This window comes from Lissotriton helveticus, chromosome 2_1 (assembly GCF_964261635.1).
Source record: "Lissotriton helveticus chromosome 2_1, aLisHel1.1, whole genome shotgun sequence".
In the NCBI taxonomy this organism is placed as follows: Eukaryota; Metazoa; Chordata; class Amphibia; order Caudata; family Salamandridae; genus Lissotriton; species Lissotriton helveticus.
The window spans coordinates 354,792,472-354,818,727 of NC_136059.1; the positions used below are offsets into that span (position 1 = coordinate 354,792,472).

At 45.7% G+C, this 26,256-nt stretch overlaps 1 protein-coding gene across 14 annotated transcripts in view; it reads left to right on the plus strand.

Moving 5' to 3' along the window:
* Positions 1–3,146: 3,146 nt before the first annotated feature.
* The window catches only part of NIPBL (NIPBL cohesin loading factor), a 1,942,504-nt gene continuing 1,919,394 nt past the window's right edge, over positions 3,147–26,256 (plus strand). For 4 of the 14 annotated variants that reach the window (XM_078674957.1, XM_078674966.1, XM_078674960.1 and 1 more), the window contains exon 1: positions 3,162–3,346. The gene's annotated coding sequence lies outside the window, so the exon portion shown is untranslated. Of the gene's footprint in view, positions 3,790–26,256 lie in introns of all 14 variants that reach the window. The other 10 variants (XM_078674956.1, XM_078674967.1, XM_078674961.1 and 7 more) reach the window with 7 other exon arrangements.

A 26,256-nucleotide genomic window follows, 5' to 3' on the forward strand; every position in this document is an offset into this window, starting at 1 on the left:
GTCCACAAGCTGCACCCAACCTTGTTGGGCCGCCTCCGCGGGCTCACACTCCGTGACCGTGCCTAAAGGCGGCCGCACTCGCCTCACTCCGCTTAGACCACTTCCTTGCCGCCCGTCCTGCTGTAAATTGATACTTGGTTAGCGCACTACTGACCCGCAAGGGTCTCAAGGCGCTTGTACGAATACCGCTGTGGAACCCATCTTGCCTTTCCCTGTGAGGTGTCCACTCCTAGGCACCCCCAAGGTGGAGGCCAGGCATCCTTAGCGTTGTGGGGGCCGTTGTGGAGATTAAGCAAGCTATTGCCCAGAGTTGCAGAGTGGGACTCCATGATTGGAATAGGTACCGAGGCGAGAATTATCAGGTCCATGGAATTTTGAGCCCGAGACCCGCCGAGGCGGGGAATTGAACCCTGGTCCCGGGCTAGACCTCTGCATCAGGGTCTGCCGCTCTAACCATTGAGCCACACTTCTCCACTTTGCTGTTGCCACCTTGCCTTGCCTGGGGCACTTTCACTGTCTCTACCTTGCGCAGTGGCTTCCCAGCGCACCTCTATCAGCGGGTTGTTGCTTGCAGGCTGGCTAGTTGGTTGAATAGTTGGTTTGTTTGCGGGGGGGGCAGATATAGTGGGCTGGTGGTGGGATGGTCAGGTGCTGCTCGCATGCACAGCACAGCCTAGCTCTGCCACCTTCCACCACTGCCCCCTTCCTCACAGGTTCCTTCAGTCGCGAACTGCTAGTTGTTGGGCCCGCTGGCCTCCACACGGTGTCTCCGCTCCACTTCCCCGTTTCCTTTGCCTTGCTTCGCCTCTGCTTTGCTCCTACAGCCTGCCTGCTGGATTTCGCACCACTTTTGCTGTTCAGGTACTCGATTGCTCTGCCTCCCTTAATCTAGCACAAGGTAGAAAGAGTTGCAGTGGCTTCCACAAAACAAACACCCCCAAATCTTCTGCATGCAGATTTCTTGCATACAAGGCTTGGAAAGGTAAAACACCGTAGCCCCTCCCTGTGTGCCTACTGCATCCCAGTCCAACGCTCCTTTTGATGAGTACCTGCGCTTATTTGTTCCCATTTAAAGCACAGTCTTTAATTATTTGAGGGAGAACATAAGCCCACCCTAAGTGTTAGGCAAAATCTTGTTGGCTTTTTGTAATGCTGAAGAATTTCTTAAGATTTGTACCCGGTGGTTGGACCGAACTATGAGATGATACATTTGGAAAATATATGAATTTGAAAAAATAAAGAAGACACGGAAACTACACAATTTGGAAAAGAGTGTTATTGATATGGACATTTTTACTCACTAGCGTTGCTCAGGTCGAAGAAATTGTGTTTGGGTTTTAGGGTAGACTTTTGTCTATCTGTTGTTACAACATCTGGTAGTGGTTGTATCTCTACCTTAGAGCATATGCCAGTTTGACATATATAGAGAAGATATAGATTTTATACTATTCTGCACATTTTCCCTACTGCCAATCTTTCTGTGAAGCACCCTAAGAGTTGTTAAATATTTTTATGCTAAGCCCAATATTAGTGCACTTAAAAAGGCATTATTGGCCACATATCATTGAGAATAATCATGACACCACATATGAAGTATTGCACTGGAAGAGCGAAGGGAGCCCCCCACAAATGACTTTGATTCAGCTCTGAAGATAGCCCCGCTCCCACGGCCTCCTGTCCCCTAAAGTTTGGGTCTGGTTGGCCTCTGGCACATATGCATGCGAAAACTCCCGCTCTAGGCGGGACACGACAGATATTTAATGGCAAAAACTGTGACATTTTAGCTTTCCCTTTAACATTTTCTCCGCAAGCTAATGAGATACTACATTTACTACGTCTCACCACTGATTGTAGATGCTCTCGGATGTTCGTGTGCATTGTCGCGAACCATCAAAAAATGAGGCTAATCATAAGGAATAAAAGATCGCTTGTTCAGGGACAGGGCATACATAAAGGATACAATTGTAGCAGATTGTAAAAGGACACACCAGTTGATAGATAATCGAATATAACATCACTTTTTAACCGTAGCGAGCGGGTGGTTTAACCGCGCTGAGCTGGCAGTCACCGGTGTCTCTGCTCCTTCACGTTGCTGCCAGGCAGATTAACATCAACAAAAGAGCTGTGAAAAGCATTTTAGGGACAAGTTTCTCTAACCCGCCTTTTTTTCAAAAATAATGAGAAAAAAAACTTGACTTTATTTCACCTGGTAGCAATGGCGATTCGTTCTTCGCTACTTAGCCATACAACTTTGTTTACAGTAACATTTATTAGCATGAGACATCAGGAACAAAAAAACACAGTGAGGATTGTGGAAAAATAATGCGCCGCTCTATGGAGATACTAGAGGGCGCTTCACGTCAGATACACGAAACGAGGGAAACACTCACAACCCAGCATCACGGAATAAAATAGAAAAGGAGGGACATTTTGAATTTGTAAGAGGGGCAGGCTCATAAATCCGACTGAAAATTATTGGCTGTAAACAGATTAAGGCTGTACTTTCTTACATTTTAAGAGTATATAAATATATGTATATATTTATATATAGTTTGTTGCTGTGTTAATAAAAATCACAAGACGCCCAGTAATGGGTAAACTCTCAGATTATTTCTACAATTGGGCAAACAATTACGAGTTCACCCCTCCAAAATATTCATCTACTTCCATTCATCTATCTTGAAAGTTTACGCTGAGTCGGGTTTCCCATTTTAAAGAACATGATCACTTGTGTCCAGTTTCCCTGCGCAGTCCTCAGCTGAGATTTAAACCAGTTGGTCACCAGGGCACCCTCACTGACGGCTATTGTCCCTTACGGTAATTAAGCGAACCGCAGCGCCAGAGCTGGGACACCCAAGTGCTCCAAGCCAATGAGTTAAGGGGAAACGTACTCTAGGAGCACTGCGAACAGTGTAGTGAAAGGAGATTGCTTGCAAGAATGCGGGTGACCGTATTGGCTGCTTGAACTTCTGTTAGTTGATTACTGGCTACAGTGTTCCAGAAAGTACACAGCGGTCAACGATTGGGTAGCACAGCTGCTATCAGTTATTTATTGGCTATGGGGCCACGAAGACTGCATCGTCCCTCTTATTGGCTTGTGGACTGTCCGTTAGTTTTCCATTGGCTGTGGGACTCCGGAGAGAGCTGCTGCACGTCCCGCCATTCGTCAGTGGGCGGGCTTCAACGACGCGAGGGCTGAGATCCTGGCCTTTTACTGAGTGACTGACTGTTGTGTGAGAAAACCTACGTCCCGGGCCCAGTGAGCCTACCGGTGTGAAACAGCCAGCACCCGTATGCGAGACCATCTGAGAGACCACTTCCCCTCGTGCAAATGTGAACAGTGCAGGTAACTAGGCTCGCCCCCACAACAGGCTTAGTCTGACTGGCGTAGCCACGCAGAAGCGTCCGTGGCGCGCTTTGCCACCGGAGAGCCGGCCGGCCGGTACGTTCGTCACTAACGCGTCACCTCCTGTTTCCCTCCCGCGGCTACCGACCTCCGGTCCTATGGTCTCTTCCGCTCTGCGTCCCGCCCTATACTGTGCCGCCGCCGCTGTGAGTGGTTCCCTGGGCACTGGTAGGGCTCTGTGACTCCCTGCCTTCTCGTAGGCCCTTTATCCAGTTGCGATTTTTTCCTCTGGTCTGTGCCTCCGAATGCTGCTGTTGTGAAAGCTTCTGGGTGCGCAGAGTGCGGACTGGTCTCCGCGGTACCCCTGCCGGGACGGCCCGTCTCCTACTCTGCTGTCACGACCAGGCCAGGGTGCGCTGCCACCCGAGGCCACTGCGAGGGAGGTGAGTGGACATGGGGGTTCTCCACGGCCGAGTAGCACAAGGGATTCCAGGCCGAGAGTGTCCAGGCTGTCCCACCCACCACTTGGTTACTTGAGATGTCATGCTTGTTATGGTGCTTGATGGATAGACATTAAACTACGTGTTTTCACTTGGAGTTTACTTATGATTTGCAACAGTGAATAATACTTCTTGGAACATAGTTTCACTTATTACTTTTATGTGTTCTTACTGAGTTGCCAGTATTACCTTGATCTCGGCATCCCACCTACAGTAACGGCAAACTTGAAATACCTGCTGTGTCAGTAGTACCATGAGACTTGAATTTCGGTCTGTATCCTAAGCATGAATTATGATGTTTAATTCTCCATTATTTTCCCCCAGCCTGTACACTGTGGTAAATTGTCACTGTTCTTTGCTTGTATATATAATTCTCCACAGTCTAATATTAAAATATATGTATGTATGTCTCTCCAGTTGTCATTCAGGCTTATCCCACAGATCTGTAATAGCATCCTGAAACATTGAATGAACATGACATTTTTTGTATCTTCTGCTAAGTGCACGGATTCTCTCTTAGGTCCAGTCTGCTGAATATAAAACGACGACTAAATGATATGTCTTGCCCAAAGGCGACCGGAGTTCATTGTTGCAAGTCCATATTTTTTTTTAGCTGTTTTTATTTGTATTTTTCATATCAGACCATCCGTATATTACAGAACGAGGTTAATATGCATAGATCCCTGTGAACATTAACTACCTTCAGGAAAAAACCAATTCTGCATGCTGGGTTTGGTGGCGGCAAAGCACCACACTTCATAACATTTCATGTCAGAGGGCAGTGACCACATCTTTTAAATCATTTAACACAATGTTTACATTTCAAGTGTACAGTATCAAGTGGGGACTGTCTAATGGCACTTTAGGATAGTACCTAAGGTCGGGTATTGTGTCCATTCCAACCATCAGTTCAGTTTTTAGTGTGTGGATATGTTGATATCGTCTGGTTCTCGTACATAGAAATTGCTCCCATACTTTCTCAAAGTTTTTGGGGTTCCCCCTGTCTCCATAGACCACTTTTCTGGCACACAATATACAGCTATCCATGTGCTGCCACTCCTCAGCCTTGCGGTGTTTTGCTCCACTACCAAACTCAGCATACAGAATATTTTGTCTGAAGATCCGTATTGTCAGGAACACTCGGGAGCAACAGTGGGGGGAAGATATCGCTCAACTCTCTTAATATCATATACTAATAACTTTGGATCTTATGGATGCTCCATATTGTTTGAAGAAAGGTTCCTTCTGCGTTGCTGCCTCACAGACAAGTAGGTGATTGGGACTTTCTCCAGTTTATACAGTTTGACTCAAAGTATACTCTGTGTAGAACCTTAAACTGGACAAAGTGGAACATTGCCCTAGGATGCATCAGGACAGCTGCACTATTTTTCTCTTCTAGGGCATTTACATCTCTGCCATCATTGCTGAAAGGCCATAATATTCTCCGGTTGTACATTTTTTGTGTGTGTGTATATGTGTGTGTGTATATATGTATGTGTATATATATATATATATATATATATATATATATATATATATTCACCCCCCCTCTACAAATCCACTCTTGACTTTGATCAGTAGTAGGTACATCTCTTATATACTGCTACTCGGGCCATCTCCTTTCCTCCATAGGCACTTGATAGTTTGCGCCCATTTGAAATACGTGTCCACTGTGACATCGGCTTTCTGTAACCAGCACCTGTGATGTAACCATTACGAGTAAACTGGAAAACAGAGAATTGATTCCAATAAGTATTAAGAACCGCCTAAGCCTGATCAGTCTGTCCCTCCCGAGCAGCACCATCCGCGAGTTTCTCCCTCCCTTATAAAGGTTGTCCCTCTTGATGATAGTAACGACCCACCGTGTCCTCACTTAGGTTGGCGCTTTGTATTAAGCACATTCGGTCTCCTTTCTAGACTATACCTTGTGTTCATTGTCCTCTCCATTTCAGCACTGGAGTACCACATCACACCCTTCCTTTGGTTTCACCCATCACTTTGTCGCAGCTTTCGTCTCCCGGTTAGCACACCCTTCCCTTTCTTGCAGCATGTCCCTCTTTGCAGACACCTCCTGCCCGGAGCCATACTGTTCTTTTTCTGGGGAGTTATAGGGTATTGGTATGTGGGTACTCTCTAGTCTGGGTGTTGGTGCACCCTAAAAGAGGGCGCACCCATTATGGGGTTGGTGGAATGAAAGCACATCCCGGTTGTCTCCAGACGAAGTTACCTTATTTTGGATTTCATCGAACCCGGTCTGTTTGAGGGAGTGCATTCTGGTTGCTAAAGTTGCATTCAAGTTCGGAAGGTTAGATTTTCACGAGGGTCCTAGAGGCGACTATCTCTTCCGGCGTGGATTTACTTTCACTCTGTCTGTGTTGTATGAACTGAAGCACACTTCTGTTTTGAAGTCTTAACCTTGGCTAGTCAACTGCCGGAACGGTGGCTTCTACACTGACTACGCTGGCGCTCTCCGACACTTCCTCATTTGTAGATCTTGGAGGGGAGTTGTATAATTTTCCCACGGTTTCCACATTTTGTCGACCGAGGTCTGTCCCCGTTCTGTTCTCTGCCCTGCCATGTCTGTTTCCAGCGGCTGTACACACACAGACTCTGGCGAGTGAGAGGCGGGGCCAAAGGCGGAACAAAAACAGTTGTGCATCGCTCTTTATCAGGAAGCGCCAGCCCTCATGTTTTCTTCTTTAAATGAGATTTCCCAGCGTCTGATCGTCGGCTTTTTGCGTGGTGACGTTTGCTTTACGCCTCCTATCTTAACCCACAGACTCGGCAGAGCTAGTTTTCGGTGCCCTCAGTACAGTAACCTGGATATAGTAACTGTAGCTGAATGAGTTATTTCTGCTTTGAAGTAACAATGTGTACCGCATGCGAGTGAGCCTGCGATTGCAGCAACAGTGTATTCCTATTAAACTGTAAAAGCTATGGAACGTAGTCTCTATCAAAATATGAACCCAACGGGGCTGTTCTCTAGTGACTTTGTGAAACGTTAACCAACTCGGTTGTTGGTTTAATTCCTTCCTGTCATTTGTTTGGTGAATTTCCAGTTGCATAATGACCAATGTTCGAAACACATACTTTTTGCTTTTCCCTCTGTGTGCTGTCATTTCGAACACGAGACTTGACATCTTGATTTGGCAGTGGTTCATCTATGCGTGACTGAAGCCTTACTGATGGAATGTGTTTATTTTTTTGGGGGGGGGGGGGGGGATGGGGAGGTCATTTGGTGACGATTAGGTTATTTCTTGAAATGCGATTTTATTTCTCTTTTGTCATTGCTTTTTTATTACTTAAAATTAATTGACGTAGTTGTTGTGCAGATTCCTTGCAAAATCGACAGTCCTATGGTGTTCGGTGGTTTAATAGGAGAGTTTGCTTTTAATTCCTGTGTTACTTTATGCTGATGATGCAGTATTGCTAGTCCTTACTCAAAACACACTGAGACGCCAAGTGGATCGTTTTTGCTACTTTTATACAAAATATGAATTTAAAAACCAAGTCGCACATTATGTCCTTTGTACCGGGTAAATTAAGGCTAAATAAAATCGGCACCAATGGGCAAGCATTATCAAGCGGCACTGATTTCTGTTATCTAGGATTAACCTTTAGCACGTCAGGGTTACGGAACCCCCATCTTACCCAAGCTGGCATTGAGCTTAGTAATACTGCCAGGACAGTCTGTAATCTTACTAGACCAGACCACAGAAGGGCTTGTCTTACCACCATTGAATGTGTACAATTTAAAGTGTATCAGTGCAGCCAGTTATGCTGCAGGACTCTGGGGTTTTAACAAATGTTGTTTCTTACAGGTTGAGGAACATTGTTTTTTTTCCCCCCGTGGTTGCTGAGCTTACCTCCGTCCACCTCTTAGTCTTATTACTCATTCTGAGTTAAACCAGGGTTTTATAACGGACAATGTTATGTTGGTGCCAATCTTATTATGGGTTAGCGTCTGGACGAACCCAGCAGAGACCTTATACTTGATTGTCTAACGCTGGGTCAGGCATGTTCTATTTCATGCATACGTTATACATGGGCCACTCTAGGAATCTTGGGTTTATCCTCTTGGTTCAGTGAACCTAGCAGCAATCCCAATTCCGTTAAGGAAGAGGTGAAAACCTCATTTATGGAGCTCTGCGCAGACACACAAATATATAAAGTAGCTAGCAAACCCTCAGTTTTGATTTACTGTAGATTTCTATTGACTGGTGAACCCCCATTGTATCTAGCCCTAGTTCTCACAAGATGGGAGTGATCACTCCTTTTTCGCTTAAGGGCAGGGTCAATTTATTGGTCCTTGTCTTTTAAAAACTTTTCAGATCTTGGGGGAAACATAGTAGATTCTTGCCCCTGTGACAATCAATCTGCACAATCACTTTTGCACTTAATGTATTTTTTTTGTAATTTGCACAGTCTAGTGCGAAAGCACTTTCTGACACCTTTGCTACGCAAATTAGGATTTCGACCGTGTAGAGTAACTTTGCTCCACTTACAATTTTTAAGTTCACCTGAAATTTCCTACAGTGTTTGTACTTTTCTGAGAGCAGCCATTCGGGCTAGAAAAACGGAGACACATTTTCTGAACTACATACAGGTCATGGGTCATTCGGCAGACACAAATATATTTCTCTTTCTCTTGGGCGAAGATCGACTTTCTGGGCTAGCCTTTTTTCCCCTCCCTTGCTTGCTCATGCTTAAGAGTGCCATGACTCATATGAAGTCTGCTTTGATAGGTGGAGCTAGGCTGAGGTGTCCCCGTTCAACTCCTGTGCTAGAAGGAGCACTTAGCAGACCCCATTTGAAGTTCTTGTTCTCCTTTTCCCCATACTCCCCTTTAACCTCAGCCAACTGCGATGTGAGTGTACTGATGTTTTACAATCTGTTTGCGGACTGCACTTTTTTGTTCTTTTATAAATTTGTCCATTTGATGAAATGTGCAGCCTAAAAGCTATTATGTATGCATATTTCTAACCGTTGTGTTTAAATGTAAAAATGCTTTTAAGTGTCTGAGAGATTATGGATGTATCATATTTCCGTGTGTACGTTTATGATCTATTTTTTTAATTGAATATTTGATTACCTTTGCTTAATGGAGTACCTTTATTTAATTGAATATTGGATTACCTTTGCTTAATGGAGTACCTTTCATTGCTTTTTCTATCACAATTATTGAAATCATTTTGAAGGATTCCATTAATTCACAAGTCAGTGGTGGAGGGAGAAGCAAACTGAGGCCTTTTAGAGCTGTACCGAAAATCTTGGTAGACCTGATTAAAATGCACAACTTTTATGATTATTTAAAAAAAAAAGTTTTATTGTTATTTAGGTTACGAACCAAATCAACCAGAATCCCTAATTACCTTTTACAATATTCTGTTGGGTGGTCATCGCTTATGTTCACTATACAATACAGAGGACCCTCCAGCTTACCCTACCCTAGAGCAGAGGTATTCAAACTGTTTGACGCCGAGACCCCCTTGTCAATCTTTTTTAGGCGTAAGGACCCCCTCTGACAAATTTCTAGAACCTAGTACTCTCATCAACGACAACCGTAAGCACCCCCCAATTCCCACAGCAAATCATTTTTATGGTGGGGAAATCATATTAAACAGTGTTTAGCAAACCAAAGATCAGTGGGCGTGTTCTAAGGTGTCTAAGCTAAGGTGTAGCTAAAAACAAAGGATCTAATTTATGAGGAATTGGTGTAGGGCAGCGCCACAATGTCTTCTTGCTACGCTGCCCTATGTCAATGGGCAGGAATGCACCATATTAATAAAATATGCTGCATTCCTGTCCTTTCCTCTTGCGTTGGTGCACAAATTGCTGTCTGGCACCAACATGGGCAGGCTTGCTTTTGAGCATGAAGCGGCATCTTCCTTCACAAAAACAATCCAGAGAGGCATTTTCCTCCTTCTATGGGAGCTGCAGAAAGCAGCACACATGAAGAGAGGAAAAAACGAGGAGAAATAAAAACATTTCTCCTAGTTCGCCTCCCCTGGGGAGGCTTTCGTTTTTTGCGCTGCCCCAGCTTTACATGACTTTGTAAATTTGGGGTTGAGTCAAAATCCATGGGAATCCCCATGCAACACCTATGGAACACCTCCTTGACGCAGAGTAAGGCAACGTAGTGACTTGTGATGCTATGCCATACTGCATATCTATGAGTCCATGCAATGCCATGTAGGGATGCTTAGCGCTGCCTCATAGGTATGGTTGAGACGCTTGTGCCGCCGGATAGTCAAAAAACGTTTTAGGTCTTTAACTTTCAGGCACCTACATATGAAATAATGGGCGGCGTAAATGTAATATCAGGCCACCCTGTCATTCATTTACCTATATTTCAAATGCCATGTACCATGTCATGAAAGTGTACCATGTTAGCGCTTGTATTTTACCGTAGCAATCCATCCTCCATAATGAGATGCTTATCCAACATGCAATCCCTTCAATATGGGCTCTCGTCTTGCAGCCTGGTGACCTGGTTGGTCTTTATGAAGCAAGTCACATTTACTTTTCACATACGTACTTTGATGGTCACTTGTTTTCCCCCACAAAAAAACAGGGTCCTATGGGCTTGATCAGTCGGTTAATAGGCAATTTATTTGGCTTCTGGCTAAAGATGGCCAAGAACTTAAAGCTTGAGACAGCTTCTAAACTCTGCAGCCAATCCCTTTAAATGGGTAAAATCTAGAGCGTGAATGCAAACAGGGAAGGAAGAGCGGGTGGTTTAACATTTGGACTGGCTTATTTAAAGCTATGCATTTCTAGCTTCACAAGCACCGTCAAAGGACTATTCACAGGAAGTAGTAAAATCAGAAATTACATGCTACTGATCAGCAAGTGGCAGGGCAGTGCAAGAGGAAAGATTAACAGAAGAAAAACATAAAGTGTCGGAACATTTACAACATTGCTCGCCAAGATTTGCTTGGCCAGCTCCAGTATTCGCTTTTCTCCCCTCCCTTTAGTAGACATAGACCACGTTACATTAGCTTGTAACGATTCACGCACCCTTTACACTGGTAGATTAACTAACAGGGAGCATTAACATTTCTTTCAGGTGACGAATGCACCCTGGCACAAAAACATTTCACAGAACAGGACACTCAGCTGGAGCATTTTAACAATAGAAATTAGCCTTCTGTTTCCAAGACAAAAGCAAACGTTTTGGATACAAGGCACAAGTGAGGTTGGGGAATGTGCAACCCCCTTCCCAGGACTCCCGGGCCCCCCAAGGGGGTCGCGCCCCACAGATTGAAGACGTCTGCCCTAGAGTGTGACCAGGGATGGGTCCCCCCGTATGTCTGAATCCTAGTTTCCTTCTTCCAGTAGCGTCTCCCTGGTGTTGCTCATAGAGTGCTGTGCAGCTTACTCTCCCTTTAAGGACTTAATGCACGACCTTTTTACAATTGTGCTGCATTTTTGTTGACTAGCTTTGCTTCATAAGCTGGCCAATTACTGCTTTTCACTGTTCATCTCCAGATATACCTAATGGTGCCTGTTGCTGTATATACAACACGAAAAGGAGACCAGGTCAATTTATGGTGTGCTGTCCTAAATGGTGGGAAGGAGTCACAAGGACACCCATGTAGGATAGATAAGTGGGGTTTCACTGGGCTGAAAAAGTCCCATCAGACCACCCTCTTGGCGGTATATCATCATTTGGGGATGGCAATATTCCTTAGCCCGCCTATGTATCAGTGCGGGAAAGGAAATAAACGTATTCTGCCACCATAGTGCCCAAAATGAAATGTGCAGACAAAAGAAAGCAGTGCTGTAAAAGAAGTGATGCTTAAGAATGACTACCTTGACTATGGAAATAACTTGACAGCAAAAGTGTAGGTGTCATGATTAAAAACACGCCTGGTAGCGAAAGAGTAGAGCTACATTATGGCGCTGTGTGGAATGGTCGACTAGTTTCAGCTGTATAGAGTAGTGCTCCAGCTTTCATCAGGACCTTGAATAAAGAACGCTACTGCCAAATAAACTACAGGGTGTACAAGTATAAGGAAGCACAGGTTGCATCAAAATACTATATAAATGGAAAAGTATCACCCAAGACTTGGAACCTCTGTGTCCTCTGCAGACAGGAAAGACATGTTCTACCTGTCGAGTAAGCAAAAGATACCATATCTGTATTACCTCACAGGTGGCCACATCACTCCACAAACACCACAAAGACAAAAAACACACCTGCATGAACAATTTGCGTCCTGCATTTCTAATAAGCATATTAGCTTTATCACGAAGAGGCATTTCCTCACAGTGATACTTACCCAGCTTTGTGTGGGTGAAAGCCTCACCTTACCCGGCAACCGCTCGGGAAATTGAGGCCCCGCTCTAATGTGTAAAAAAGGAAGGGGGGGGACACAATTAGCAACAGTTCAAAAGTGTCCAGCCCACTAGCTATACACACAAACCCAAAAAAAGCGTATAATAGATTCTTAATTGCCCGAACATTAACAAACCCAGTCAATGAGCCCGCACCTATTGAGTATAGATGCATAAGACAATAACCTTCAACAAATTGGGGTAATAGTAATACCAATGGTGACCATATATCGCACTTTAACTCGTGTTATGGATAGCACTATAGAGTTGCTGCAAGGGAATGCTGCCAAACCGAGGAATGTCCAAACCTCAAGTGCAGCCCCCGGGTACAAATATAGTTTAAAGATAGACTGACCGTCAAAGCAGTCATTAACATTCATGCAAGGATTGCAGATATTTATTCAACAAAGTAATCAGACTTGTCCACAACCAGCATAGCCTCCGCACATATTGGGTGTTAGAACCTAAACCTAGACCTTTAACAACTTAACTGGTCAGTCAGCTCTCTCTGAACTTATCTATCCGTCGGTGCCTCTGCTCGAAGTCGAGCGGAAGTGAAGGCACCGAGGGAGGTGACTGTTGGATTTTAAATAGTGAGGCTTCCTGTTGTGTCAGCCAATTACGGCCGATGTAAGGACCAAATTCTAGGTATGACTAGAAACGAAGGAAGACCTCTCCCGCATTTGTCGGGAAGGGAGCCAGATCTAACGCGTCTGGCACTGATCAAGCCGAGCATGCGCAGTAGTTCTCAACTTCAATTCAGGGAACACTATGCTAATGCGCATGCGTGGAGCTGTTCCAGAACGGCCAGTGTATCATGGCAATGGATATCTAGATCGATACTAACCAGCATATATGCTGTAAACTATGGGCTCAGTGGGCCATTTATCTTTAAACCTCTAAACAATATATATAAATATATCCCCATAGATTGAAAAATGGAAAAGAGCTCGCTAGTGTCCAGGTAGGCGGTAAAGGGTTAGTGTGCTACACAAACCATGTATAGTGAAGCAGGCAGCTGGGAGTGGCAATTTATGTAATCCGGGGCAAGAACAAATGCCCGGTTTGTCAGTAAAACATGGTCTAGCTGGAGAGGCTGTTCAAGTACAATCACTGATAGATTCAGAAACCACGGCTCTGGACAATAGTCCAAATGCCTGAACTAAAGAGTTCCAGCAAGACAAGGGTCAGGCTGAAGACAAGAGTAGTGGCAAAAGGGCAAGAGGAGTCATACACGATTAAATTGGGTGAGCAAATATAATGCAAACAACGAGTACGTTTGCATTTTGGAAAAAGACCCGCAACAAGAAGTTGCTCTAAATACTTGAAAACAAATGTGGGGAGGGTCAAGGGGGATATAATTTAATGACCTGTCACCTTATGCCCCAATGATAGATATACAACACGAAAAGGAGACCAGGTCAATTTATGGTGTGCTGTCCTAAATGGTGGGAAGGAGTCACAAGGACACCCATGTAGGATAGATAAGTGGGGTTTCACTGGGCTGAAAAAGTCCCATCAGACCACCCTCTTGGCGGTATATCATCATTTGGGGATGGCAATATTCCTTAGCCCGCCTATGTATCAGTGCGGGAAAGGAAATAAACGTTTTCTGCCACCATAGTGCCCAAAATGAAATGTGCAGACAAAAGAAAGCAGTGCTGTAAAAGAAGTGATGCTTAAGAATGACTACCTAGACTATGGAAATAACTTGACAGCAAAAGTGTAGGTGTCATGATTAAAAACACGCCTGGTAGCGAAAGAGTAGAGCTACATTATGGCGCTGTGTGGAATGGTCGACTAGTTTCAGCTGTATAGAGTAGTGCTCCAGCTTTCATCAGGACCTTGAATAAAGAACGCTACTGCCAAATAAACTACAGGGTGTACAAGTATAAGGAAGCACAGGTTGCATCAAAATACTATATAAATGGAAAAGTATCACCCAAGACTTGGAACCTCTGTGTCCTCTGCAGACAGGAAAGACATGTTCTACCTGTCGAGTAAGCAAAAGATACCATATCTGTATTACCTCACAGGTGGCCACATCACTCCACAAACACCACAAAGACAAAAAACACACCTGCATGAACAATTTGCGTCCTGCATTTCTAATAAGCATATTAGCTTTATCACGAAGAGGCATTTCCTCACAGTGATACTTACCCAGCTTTGTGTGGGTGAAAGCCTCACCTTACCCGGCAACCGCTCGGGAAATTGAGGCCCCGCTCTAATGTGTAAAAAAGGAAGAGGGGGGGACACAATTAGCAACAGTTCAAAAGTGTCCAGCCCACTAGCTATACACACAAACCCAAAAAAAGCATATAATAGACTCTTAATTGCCCGAACATTAACAAACCCTGTCAATGCTGTAGCCATATGGCTCCTGTGCTGAGATCAGCCTTGGTACTGTTTCAGACTCTGCTCACTCTAGTCTATCACACATTACTGAATGCAGTCTATATTGGGTAGAGGATAGCACTCAATTGTTCCTATTTTTAAGCAGTATCTTTGTGTTGAGCCACACAGGCTTAAATTAACTGACCGTATTCACCTATGGTTACAGTCAAGCTTTATCTCCATATATAGAATAATGGAGTCCAAATGGGCCACACTGATCCATAAAACGTGATACGTAATCGCAATATCACCATATCTTTGGTAGATGTAATGATAACAATCTCACCTGAATATACCTTTGCTTTAGTAGCAATGGCAAGCTGTTGAAAATTTGAGACCCGCCTAAGCCTTCATTCAAGAAAAGAAGCGGTTGATTGTATAAAAATAAAATTACTCTAGACACTCCTTTCGTGTTCTGTATTAAGAACATACGTTATTGAGCTGTATTAATACAGAGCCACCAATGGACAGGAATATAGTACTTTGATAGACCCAATAATGAACGCTGGAAAGTGACATGGCTTTAAAAGAGACCATAAAATACCCCATGTAACCTGTCATGTACTCTTTTGGCATCTGAAAAGTAGCTCGGAGAGGCACATTGTCGGATAGGTCAGCATCGGTTTTAAAGAAAATGTTTAGGTCAAAGTGAAATATCCAGAAGAAATCCATGCTGCTCAGCTGCTGACAGTCTGTGTAGAAGAGTTCACTTGGTTTGCAAGTATCTTGGCTTAGGTTTTCTCATCCGTATTTCACAAAGAAAGGGGTTGATAAGAGGAACGATGTTTTGGATCCTTATTTTTTAGGATTCGATTCTTCCTCAAAGAATTGGTGACGTTATCCAAAAACGTGGTGACATGTCCCAGAAGCTTATATAAATCGTCAAGGAGCAAATCCTCCTTAACTGCCTTATTCTTTGAAAAGCACATAATGGCTTCCACCGTTTTTTTTTTTTTTTGGTTTTTTTTTTTACAACCGTTTTTATTATGTCACTTGTCAAATACTATGTAGAGCTCTGTAACCCAGAGACATACTGCCACATGATACACAAGAAATATTGCGTTGACTTTTTAGCATATTAAGGTTATACAAAAACTGAAATACCCAAAGAACAAAAGTAGACCCCCCCCCTCTCACCCGCACTGTCTTTGCACCATACAATTAGGCTGCCACCAGTGTTGAGAAGGTGATGGGTTGTGTTTTCTTTGGTATCCTCCAAAAAAAGGGGCTACTGTTCAAGAAATGGGCAAAGGCATGTTGCATTAATTTTGGTCTTTTTTTTTGGGGGGGGGGATTAATGCTTCAGAATATACTTCAACAATGTGTTCCTTGATGCATCTTATCAGTATCTCTAGTGTACTGTGACGAGAAAATCAAGCAAATATTATCAAAAACCTTCTTTTCTCAGCCTCAGACCTACTGTATTGTCACATTAGTCAACAGTCCCATATAATTTGGGTCTCCATTGCTTCATGATTCTAGTGGCCCGAGTTGTCCATAGCAGGAACTACACCCATATTATTGATCAATCGTATTGAGCAGCGCTTGTTTGAGCCTCCCATTGAGTACAGGTTTGGAATATTGGTGTTTTTGACGGGCCCCTTGCACCTATAAATGGACAGCATGCCTATTTAAGTTCACTATTTTAAGATTACTGCACTGTGGTGCACAATAGCATTAATTGTGATGATACTCTTGTGGTCTTTGAGAATTTTTACAGCTTGATTACTGGCACAGAAACAGCACACCATGAAAGCTGCTCGGTTCGCATACATTTCATTAATTTATTTTTTTGCAGAGTTTTATATAGCGCGAACTAGACCCAAACCGAATCAGGTATCAGAGCGCTTTACATGGCACCAGTTACGTTACATGAGGACGGACACACATTCATTTTAGGCATGGGGAGATTAAATGATTTGCCCAGAATCACAGGAGGTTTTGGCGTCGTTACCAAGACTCGAACCCAGATCCCCAGGTCCGAGGTCAAGAGCCCTAGCCGTTAGGCCAACTCCTCTCCCCAATTCTCTCCCTTCATTTAGCTTCAGGTGCTTCATTACTTAATTGCACAAGACACCCAAACCAAACAGCAGTTATAGGCCGTCTAATGATCGCACAAGTGTTAATACTCCAATTTTCCTATTCAGAACTAGATACTGGTCGTCAGTGAATGAGTGGATGCCCTAGGAAGTAGATGTGGAAATGGAGTTCTCAGTGTCAGTGACCATTAATGGTCTGCAAAGTTGAAACTGCCTATATTGTTATTGTTAATTTAGATTTATAGCGCGCCCAATCACCTACAGGTCTCTAAGCGCATTGGAAATCGGTGTTATTACAATAACTTAGCTCAACTCCTCCGAGAGACACAGCTACAGGACTACATTGCGATCAGGGCTCTTCTGAACAACAGTGTTTTCAGTGATTTCCTGAACCGTAGGAGGTTCACCTCCCTGCGTAGCCCCTCAGGCAGCTTGTTCCATAACTGGGGGGCCAAAACAGAAAAGGCTCTCCCTCCCTTAGTCACTAATTTGTAGCGGGGGCAGACCAGTAGCTGAGAATCCGATGATCTAAGTATTCTCTTTGGGTTGTATACTTCCAGACGAGCTTTGATATAGTCCGGCGCATGGCCGTAGATCGCCTTATGCGCTATACAGAGGCTCTTAAACTCAACCCTCTCTTTAACAGGGAGCCAATGAAGGGTTTGGAGTAGGGGGGAGGCCTTTGTTCGTCTGGGTAGTCCGAAGATCAGTCGTGCGGCGTCATTCATTACGACCTGGAGTCTATTTGTCAATGTTTTTGGGAGGCCAAGGTACAGGGCATTCCCATAGTCGATTCGTGAAATCACGGTTGCTGCTACAATTAAGCGCATCATAGAATGAGAGAGGAGGGGGGGCTAGCTTTCTCAGTTGTCTAATGATGTTCGTGCAGGTTCCAACAACGGTGGAAATTTGGCTGCACATTGACAGATCACAATCTAATTTAATCCCCAAACTCTTTACGTTGGCACTGGGTTTTGGGGCTAGTCCAAGCTCTGCAGGCCAATACAGATCACTCCACGGTGAGGTGGTAGATGGAATTACCAATACCTCGGTCTTGTCCGGGTTGATCTTTAGTAGGTTTTCCGTCATCCACCCTACGGTATACCTCAAGATGTTTTGAGCTTGGATTTGTGCTGTCCCTGTGTTATCGATACTGAGCACAAGCTGAGTATCGTCAGCATAGTTGAAGACTCTACAGCCCATCTCGGCCAAGGACGCAATTAGAGGCTGCAAATAAAGATATCCTGCAGACAGAAAATCACCATTAGTGTCTGGTGTCAGGGCTGAGTGGCGGGGGGGGGTGGGGGAAGCGTGAACAAATGAAAAATAATTTGCCTGCTGCATCGCCAGGACAGGCTCCCAGGATCCATTGCCGCCAATCCTGATTCTGCTCTCAGCAGCATGAGAGCAGCGCCCGGATTGGCCTGAGCATTCTCCATTTCCACTCCCAGAGAGGCTGGGAGCCTATGCTTGCTGTCTTCAACGCAGCAACACAACTAGGGTTGGAGACTGCTTTAGTGCGTATGTCGGGATGGCCGGTCAAAACCTCTAAGTGATTTCAAGCAGGTAGTCCAAGCGCTTGTTTTGCCAATGTTAGACTATGGTAGTGCTACTCTCTGTGGCCTACCCAAATATGCCTTGGCCCCACTCGGGGCATCACTGAACACTGCTGCTAGATTGGTTACAGGCGCCAAAAGAAATGAGCATATATCCTAGGTCCTTTAAATCTCTCAATTGGCTACCCTTTGAGGCCCAAATTCAGTTTAAGATTGCAGTCCTGGCGCACAAAGCCCTTCACCTCAATACTCTTACGTACCTGGCGAATAAACTTGAACTATCTTGTGGTGAGAGGGCATAAAGAAGCACCTCTACTTCCCTCTTGAAACCTCTCTTCCTTAACAAAAAGAGAACTTGTCACCGAGCCTTCTCCGGGACCGCCCCAAAGATATGGAACTCTCTGCCACCTGATGTACGCAGCCTCTCCTCGACGACGGCGTTCAAAGTGGAAGCCAAAAGATTCCTGATGAGCAAATTCTTTCTGTAAGGGGAGGAGGTACATCCAACTCGTCTGGCTTTGGTCTTTTCACCTTGGTGCCTCCAGCTACAATGGATCATCTCCTCTGTACTAGCTTACTTGTTTTTTTTTTTCTCTTTCTTGCTGCTGTTTCCCAGTTGATGTTTATACTACCCCCTTGTTCTTTCCTTCTGCCTACTGTAAATCGCTCTGATATCCTTCAGGATCTTGTTCGCGCTATATAAAACTTTATAAATAAAAATAAATGTGCACACCGACAAAGGTGCCCACCACGCCACCCTGATTTACCATTTCTTTTTTTCTCCATTTTTGCAGCTGCTGGTGGGCGGAGGGGGGATTCTCCATAGTGGAGAAGCCGCAGCTGAAAATCATATATAGTGATATTGATGTTCACGATATATGTGCTCCCTGATGAAGTCATTGTTGAAGGGCAAAATGCGTTGGCTGGATTTTTCTATTTTGTGAAAAAGATACATCTTCTTGTATGTTTATGGACGAATGGTAGAATTTCTTGACTCATCTGGATGGGCTTTAAGATTGAACTGCCGTCTTGTGTTAATATCACTATTAATATAACACCCGAGTGGTTATTTTGGTAGCGCTCCCTATTGCAATTTTTCTTTTAATTGCACAGGTTTGACTCGTGAGGACCATCGTTTCTATGAACAGTATCTAAAACTTGTAAATGTGGATTATGGTTTACAGGGGCCATTTGTTCTTTGTTGAGTGGTTGTTGTGCTGTATTGGGCAACATTTACTGTGCCATATCGGGTGTTGATCTTTTTATAGTCACATCCTTGGTTTGCTGCTTCAGTACTGCTTGTAAAATGTAATGCTTTTTAAGTACTGTGCTTGGAAAAGTATGCCTTTAAAATGAAGTATTTGTAACCCTCGTTGGGAAATGGCCAACTATTTAGTCTGAATGGGTATAGTTTCAGCCTGTGCAGTATAGCGCTGCGAAGAAGACACATTTCCTTGGTTCTTGTTAGTTTCCCTGTCCATCCCACTGTGATGACCATTTCTACAACCTTCATAAATGATCGCCCCAACTTAGTAGTTCTTAAAGATGACTGTATGCTCCACTATATTAAGTTGTCTGCCAGATGTCACCTGAAAATCTAGCAACCATGTGTCTAAGTGTTTGGAACTTGTGGGTTAGCATTTTTTCTTTGGGCTACTGTGTAAGTAAAGGTATCTATTAAATTTTACATAGCACATACCTTTTGAAGAGCTTAACATAGTTTGATAAAATGCATAAGTTGAATTACGTGCTACAGTAATTTAGTCACCTTTTATTAAACCTTTACATTAAAAGATTTTTTTTTTCAGTAGCTATAATCATTAATGCAAGTTAAGAACAATTTAAAGGAAGGGTCCCCAATATTAAACTACAAAGCTTTCAGGGAACTAAAGTGTAGAAATATTGAAGAAAGAAAAGGAGAAATATTTAAAGTGAGTAAGTTCTGTTATATCCAGCGAAGAACTCTCATTATTCTTTGTGGCACACACAATTGATAAAAGCGGAATGTGAAGTCTCATCTTTTATAAGTTGCTACTCTCCAGGCTGTTGCATACCTTCAAATACAGTCTTAGGAGATTGGAAGCGTCTGACCCACCTGAAGGGTTGTGGAAGATGTTTTTTTTTTCTTCCTATTCAGATTTTCCTTTCTTGGCCATGCTTCCTTTTAAAACTTGGGTTTACGTTAACACATTTAAACAGATCTGCAATTGGGGAAAATAGTTTTTTTAGTGCAGTCACTTCATATTTTTAATATAGTTTCCTGTAGATCTTTTCCTGAGACTGGTGGCCAGGGGAATGCCCATATTATATAATGCACTGTTTGCTTGGTTATTCCATAACTTTATAGATGCTTAAGTCGTTTTCTTTTCCAGGCATATTTATTTGCAGTGGTTTTACATTACGTTTAGTTTTGAAATAAATAGGTCAGTTCATTTTTTACTTGCACACGAGCAACTGATTACTCAGATTCTTATGGGAAAACTTCTGGTTCCCTATTATATCAGGATGTCAGATGTTACCTCTGTTTAGTTCTTACTCTTAAGGGGTATCTAAAGATATTAGAGTAGATGCCCCACCCACTTATCGTGACACTCTTCATTATTGGTGCCTATCCACACCCTGGTAAGATGGTACTACCAGGGGGGACTCCACCATAGATGGAAGTGGAAGCTCTCAGATAAATCAAGCCGGATAAGCAGGGACCCAGAAAAGTGATGTATTAAAAATACCTCAAGGTATACCCAAAGGTCTTACTTTATTAGGAGGGTACCAGGGTTATGGATTAAAAACGTTGGTTCTATCGAATTAAATTCAATCATACCCTTCGTTATGGTGCCAACATGTTTTGGCCTTCCCTATGAGCCTGCCCGGGTCTGGGACCTTCATCATTGTATTGTATTGTATTGTAATTGAATTTACATAGCGCTTACTACCCCATACGAGGCGTCAAAGCGCTTTTTCGGCGGGTAGCACGCTACTCCGGGACCCACAGAGGATTAGTGTTGAATTAGTATAGTGAAACATGCAAGTACATTTTAAGTGGGTGATAGGTTAATCAGTTATTTGGATTTGGAATGATAGCAGAAGGATAGAGTAGGACAAAGGTTTGTATTTATTTATCGCTCGCTTGTTGCCGCATGCTATTCAGGGAGCCTATAGAGGATTAGTGCTGAATTAATATGGTGAAATATGAGGTAATTTCAGTGGTGGATATTAGTCTGTTACTTGGAGTGAGAAGGATAGCGGATGGATAAAAGGGGAAGAAAGATTTGCATTCATATAGCACTTGTTACCCCTGATGGGCGTTGAAGCGCTTTTCTGGCGAGTAGCACGCCACTCCGGAACCCATAAAGGATTAGTGTTGAAAATTAGTATAGTATAAATATGAAGTAATTTGAGTAGTAGATATGTTATTCAGTTATTTGGGCAGTATATTAGTATAGTTGAATATGGAATATGGAATTTGAGAAGTGAAACATGTTAGTCTGTTAATTTGTATTGAAAAAGGATAGTGGAGGGATAAAAGAGTGAGTCTTAGCAGTAGGAAGAGGCTTTTGGATGAGTAAAAGGAGTTTTGGAGGGAAGGAGTCAGAGGGGAGAGTTTGTAAAAAGAGGTGTCAGATGATGCAAGGAGGGGTAGAGCAGGAGAGAGTCTAGAAAAGGTTATTTTGGCGATCCTAGTAGTGGTATAGGGTTTGGGATAAATGAGAGTGGATGTAAAGGATATATTAATAGATCGATAGGATGAGAGATATGGTAGTGCATTAGAAGGAGTAGTAGAAAGAAGTTTGAGAGGAGTCAGAAGGTTGGGCTAGAAGATATATTGAGTGAAGTATAGGCTGAGAAATAGACTAGTTTATTGGAAATGCTAAATTAGAAGAAAGAGATAAGTATATAGATCAATCAATCAATCAAGGCATTTATAGAGCGCACTACTCACCCGGAGGGTCTCAAGGCGCTTGGGGGGGGGGGGGGCCGCTACTGCTCGAACAGCCAGGTCTTCAGCTTCTTCCTGAAGGAGAGGTGGTCTTGGGTCAGGCGAAGGTCGGTCGGGAGGGTGTTCCAGGTCTTGGCGGCCAGGTAGGAGAAGGACCTTCCTCCTGTTGTCGCTCTTCGGATGCGGCGGACGGCGGCGAGGGCGTGGTTGGTCGATCGGAGGTGGCGTTTGGGAGCGTAGAAGTTGAGGCGGTTGTTGAGGTAGCTCGGGCCATGGTCGTGTAGGGCTTTGTGTGCGTGGGTGAGGAGACGGAAGGTGATTCTCTTGTTGACGGGGAGCCAGTGCAGGTCTCTCAGATGTCCGGAGATGTGGCTGCGTCGGGGGATGTAGAGGATGAGTCTGGCTGAGGCGTTCTGGATCTGCTGGAGTCTCTTCTGGAGCTTGGCGGTGGTTCCGGCGTAGAGGGCGTTGCCGTAGTCCAGTCGGCTGGTGACGAGGGCCTGGGTGACCGTCTTCCTGGTCTCGGTGGGGATCCACCGGAAGATCTTCCGTAGCATGCGCAGGATGTTGAAACAGGACGCGGAGACGGCGTTGACTTGTCTGGTCATGGAGAGGGAGGAGTCCAGGATGAAGCCCAGGTTGCGTGCGTGGTCTGTCGGTTTGGGTGCGGTGCCCAGGGCGGGGGGCCACCAGGAGTCGTCACAGGCGGAGGGCGGGGAGCCTAGGATGAGGACTTCCGTCTTGTCTGAGTTCAGTTTCAGGCGGCTGGTCGTCATCCACTCGGCTACGTCTTTCATTACTTCGTGGAGGTTGGTTCTGGCGGGGTCGTTGGTCAGGGAGAGGATCAGCTGGGTGTCGTCGGCGTAGGAGATGATGTTGTGTTGGCGTGCGATGGCCGCAAGGGGGCTCATGTAGACGTTGAAGAGGGTGGGGCTGAGCGAGGAGCCCTGAGGAACGCCGCAGATGACTTCCGTGGCTGCAGATCTGAACGGTGGCAGGCGTACTCTCTGTGTCCTTCCAGCGAGGAAGGAGATGATCCACTCCAGAGCCTTTTCCTGGATTCCGATGTTGCTGAGGCGCTGCACTAGGGTGCGGTGGCAAACAGTGTCGAACGCCGCGGAGAGGTCTAGGAGGATGAGGGCTGCTGTTTCACCGTTGTCCAGCAGGGCTCGGATGTCATCGGTGGCAGCGATGAGGGCGGTCTCGGTGCTGTGGTTGGCTCGGAAGCCAGACTGTGAGGGGTCGAGGGATCCATTCGTCTCGAGGAAGGCGGCCAGCTGCTTGTTGACGGTCTTCTCGATGACTTTGGCTGGAAACGGGAGGAGCGAGATGGGGCGGTAATTCTTGAGTTCGGTGGGGTCCGCTGTTGGTTTCTTTAGTAGAGCGCTGATTTCGGCGTGCTTCCAGCTCTCAGGGAAGGTGGCGGTGTCGAAGGAGGTGTTGATGATGTCCCGCAGGTGGGGTGCGATGACAGCGTCGGCCTTGTTGAAGACGTGGTGAGGGCAGGGGTCTGTCGGCGATCCGGAGTGGATAGAGTTCATCGTGCAGATGGTGTCTTCTGTGTTGATCTGGGTCCAGGCGCTGAGGGTGGTGGTGGGGGGCGTTTGTGCGGTCGTGGGGAGCGTTGTTTGTGGGCTGAAGCTGTTGTGTATGTCAGCGATCTTGTTGTGGAAGTAGGAGGCGAGGGAGTTGCAGAGGTCTTGCGACGGGGTGATGTCGTTGATTCCGGCGTTGGGGTTGGAGAGCTCTTTCACGATGTTGAAGAGTTCCTCGCAGTTGTGTGCGTTGTTGTCCAGCCGGTCCTTGAATGCTGATTTCTTGGTGGCGTGGATCAGTTGATGGTGCTTCCGGGTGGCGAGCTTGAGGGTGGTCATGTTGTCCGGTGTTGGCTCCCTTCTCCAGGCTTTCTCGAGGGCTCGGCAGTTCTTCTTGGAGCTCTTGAGTTCGTCGGTGAACCATGGGGCCTTCTTGCTGCCGGGTCTGCTAGGCGGGGTCCTCAGTGGGGCGAGGTCGTCTGCGCAGTTGCTGATCCACTTCGTGAGGTTGTCGGCGGCCTGGCTGGGGTTCGCTGAGCTGGCGGGAGGGTGTTGGCTCAGGGAAGTGGCGAGCTGGTTTGCTGTGATCTTGTTCCAGTTTCTTCGAGCAACCTGTTGCTGGTGGTGGTGGATCGTGGATCTTCTGAAGGTGAAGTGGACGCAGCTGTGGTCCGTCCAGTGGAGTCCGGTGGCGTGGCTGAAGACGATGTCCTTGCTGGAAGAGAAGACAGCGTCGAGTGTGTGTCCGGCAAGGTGGGTGGGGGTGGTCACCAGCTGCTTGAGTCCAAGGGATGGCGAGGTTGTCAAGCAGGGTGGTGGTGTTGCGGTCGTTGTTGTTCTCCAGGTGGAAGTTGATGTCCCCAGGAGGATGAAGTCAGCGGAGGGGAGGGCGTGCGGGCTGATGAAGTAGGCGATGTCTTCGCTGAATTGTGTGCGTGGTCACGGGGGTCGGTTGATGAGGGTGCCTCTGAGGGTGGTTTTGGGGTCCGTGTGGATCTGGAAGTGCAGGTGTTCGGCGGTTGTCAGGGTGTCGTCGGTGTTGGTCGCGATGCGGATGGTGTCTCTGTAGATGATGGCGATGCCTCCTCCAGTCTGGTTGCCGCGGTCTCTTCGGGTGATCTTGTAGCCCTCTGGGATGGCGATGGCGATGTCGGGCGCTGAGGAGTCGTTCATCCAGGTTTCCGTGAGGAAGGCGACGTCAGGAGCTGTGGTGTCGAGGAGGTTCCAGAGTTCGATGGCGTGTCTGTGGACGGAGCGGGTGTTGCGTAGGATGCACTTGAGGTGGTTGCTGCTGGTGTTCGGCTTGGCGGGCGCTGGTGCGGGGCAGGTCCGGATGCAGGTGAACTTGCAGGCGTGGCAGCTGAAGGGTCCGTGGGTTCGTCTCGGGGTGGCTCGGTAGCATCCCGGGATTCGGCCGGTGTTGAGGGTGGCGGCGTCGTACGTCCGGCGGGGGCCAGGGGTCTTGGCCCTGGGCGCGGTCCAGGCGCGGACGGGCGCAGACGGGCTTACCTTTGGCGCACCTTTGGCGCTCAGTCGGTGCTCCCGCTGTGCGGTCGCTCTGGGGGCGTCATAAAAAGGGAGCCGGTCGGGAGGGTCTGCGGGAGGGCGGGAGCGGGAGCCAATCGGCTGGCTGGCGGGGGGGGGGGGGCCGCGGGCTAGGGCGGCGGGAAAGTCTGGCGCGGCCTCGGGTGGCTGGGGTGGCGGGAAAATCTGGCGCGGGCCTCGGATGGCGGGAGGCTGGTGGGCTCGGCGGCCCTCGGGTGGCTGGGGTGGCGGGAGGCTGGAGTGCTCAGCGGCCCTCGGTGGCTGGGGCTGAGCATAGATCCATAAGTACATTAAAAGTATATAGGTACATAAAAAAGTAAGTATATTTAGATTAAATATATTGATAGAGGCACAGGATGAGAGAGAGGGTAGTGCATTGGATATGCTTTTTCAGGAGAAAAGTAACAGACACACAGATCCAAGTACATAGATGTACAATGGAAGTATGTACATGTAGACCAAAAATGATTTTATTTATTGATGATGATGATTATTATTATTATTATTCTTTCAACAACATAATTGTTTTACATGTTTTATAAAGTAATACACAAAGATAGGTACATATAGTGAAAACAAATGCTTATATACAGAGGGATATGCTGTAAATTTCTATTTCCGTATGGTGCTTATGTGGGGAAGAGCCATATCTTGAGTAGTTTTCTGAAGATAAGGTGGTTGTCGGTGGATCTTATGTTGGGGGGTAAAGAGTTCCATAGTTTGGCTGCTTGAACAGAGAAGGATGTGCCACCCATTGTTTTTTTTCTTGTATGGTGGGATTTTGAGGCGAGATGCTCCTTTAGAGCGTAGGTTCCTTTGTTGAATGTGTTTGGTGATTTTATTCCTGATGAAGAGTGGTCCTATTCCATGTATTGCTTTGTGGGTAATACAAAACAGCTTGAACGTGGATCTTCTGGCAACCGGTAACCAATGCAGGGCTTTCAAGGCAGGGGAGATGTGGTTTGATGTGGAGTTCTGGATCCGTTGTAGTCTTTTCATGGTCGTTAAAGGTGATCCGTGGTAGAGGCTATTGGCGTAATCGAGTTTGGATAGAACAAGGG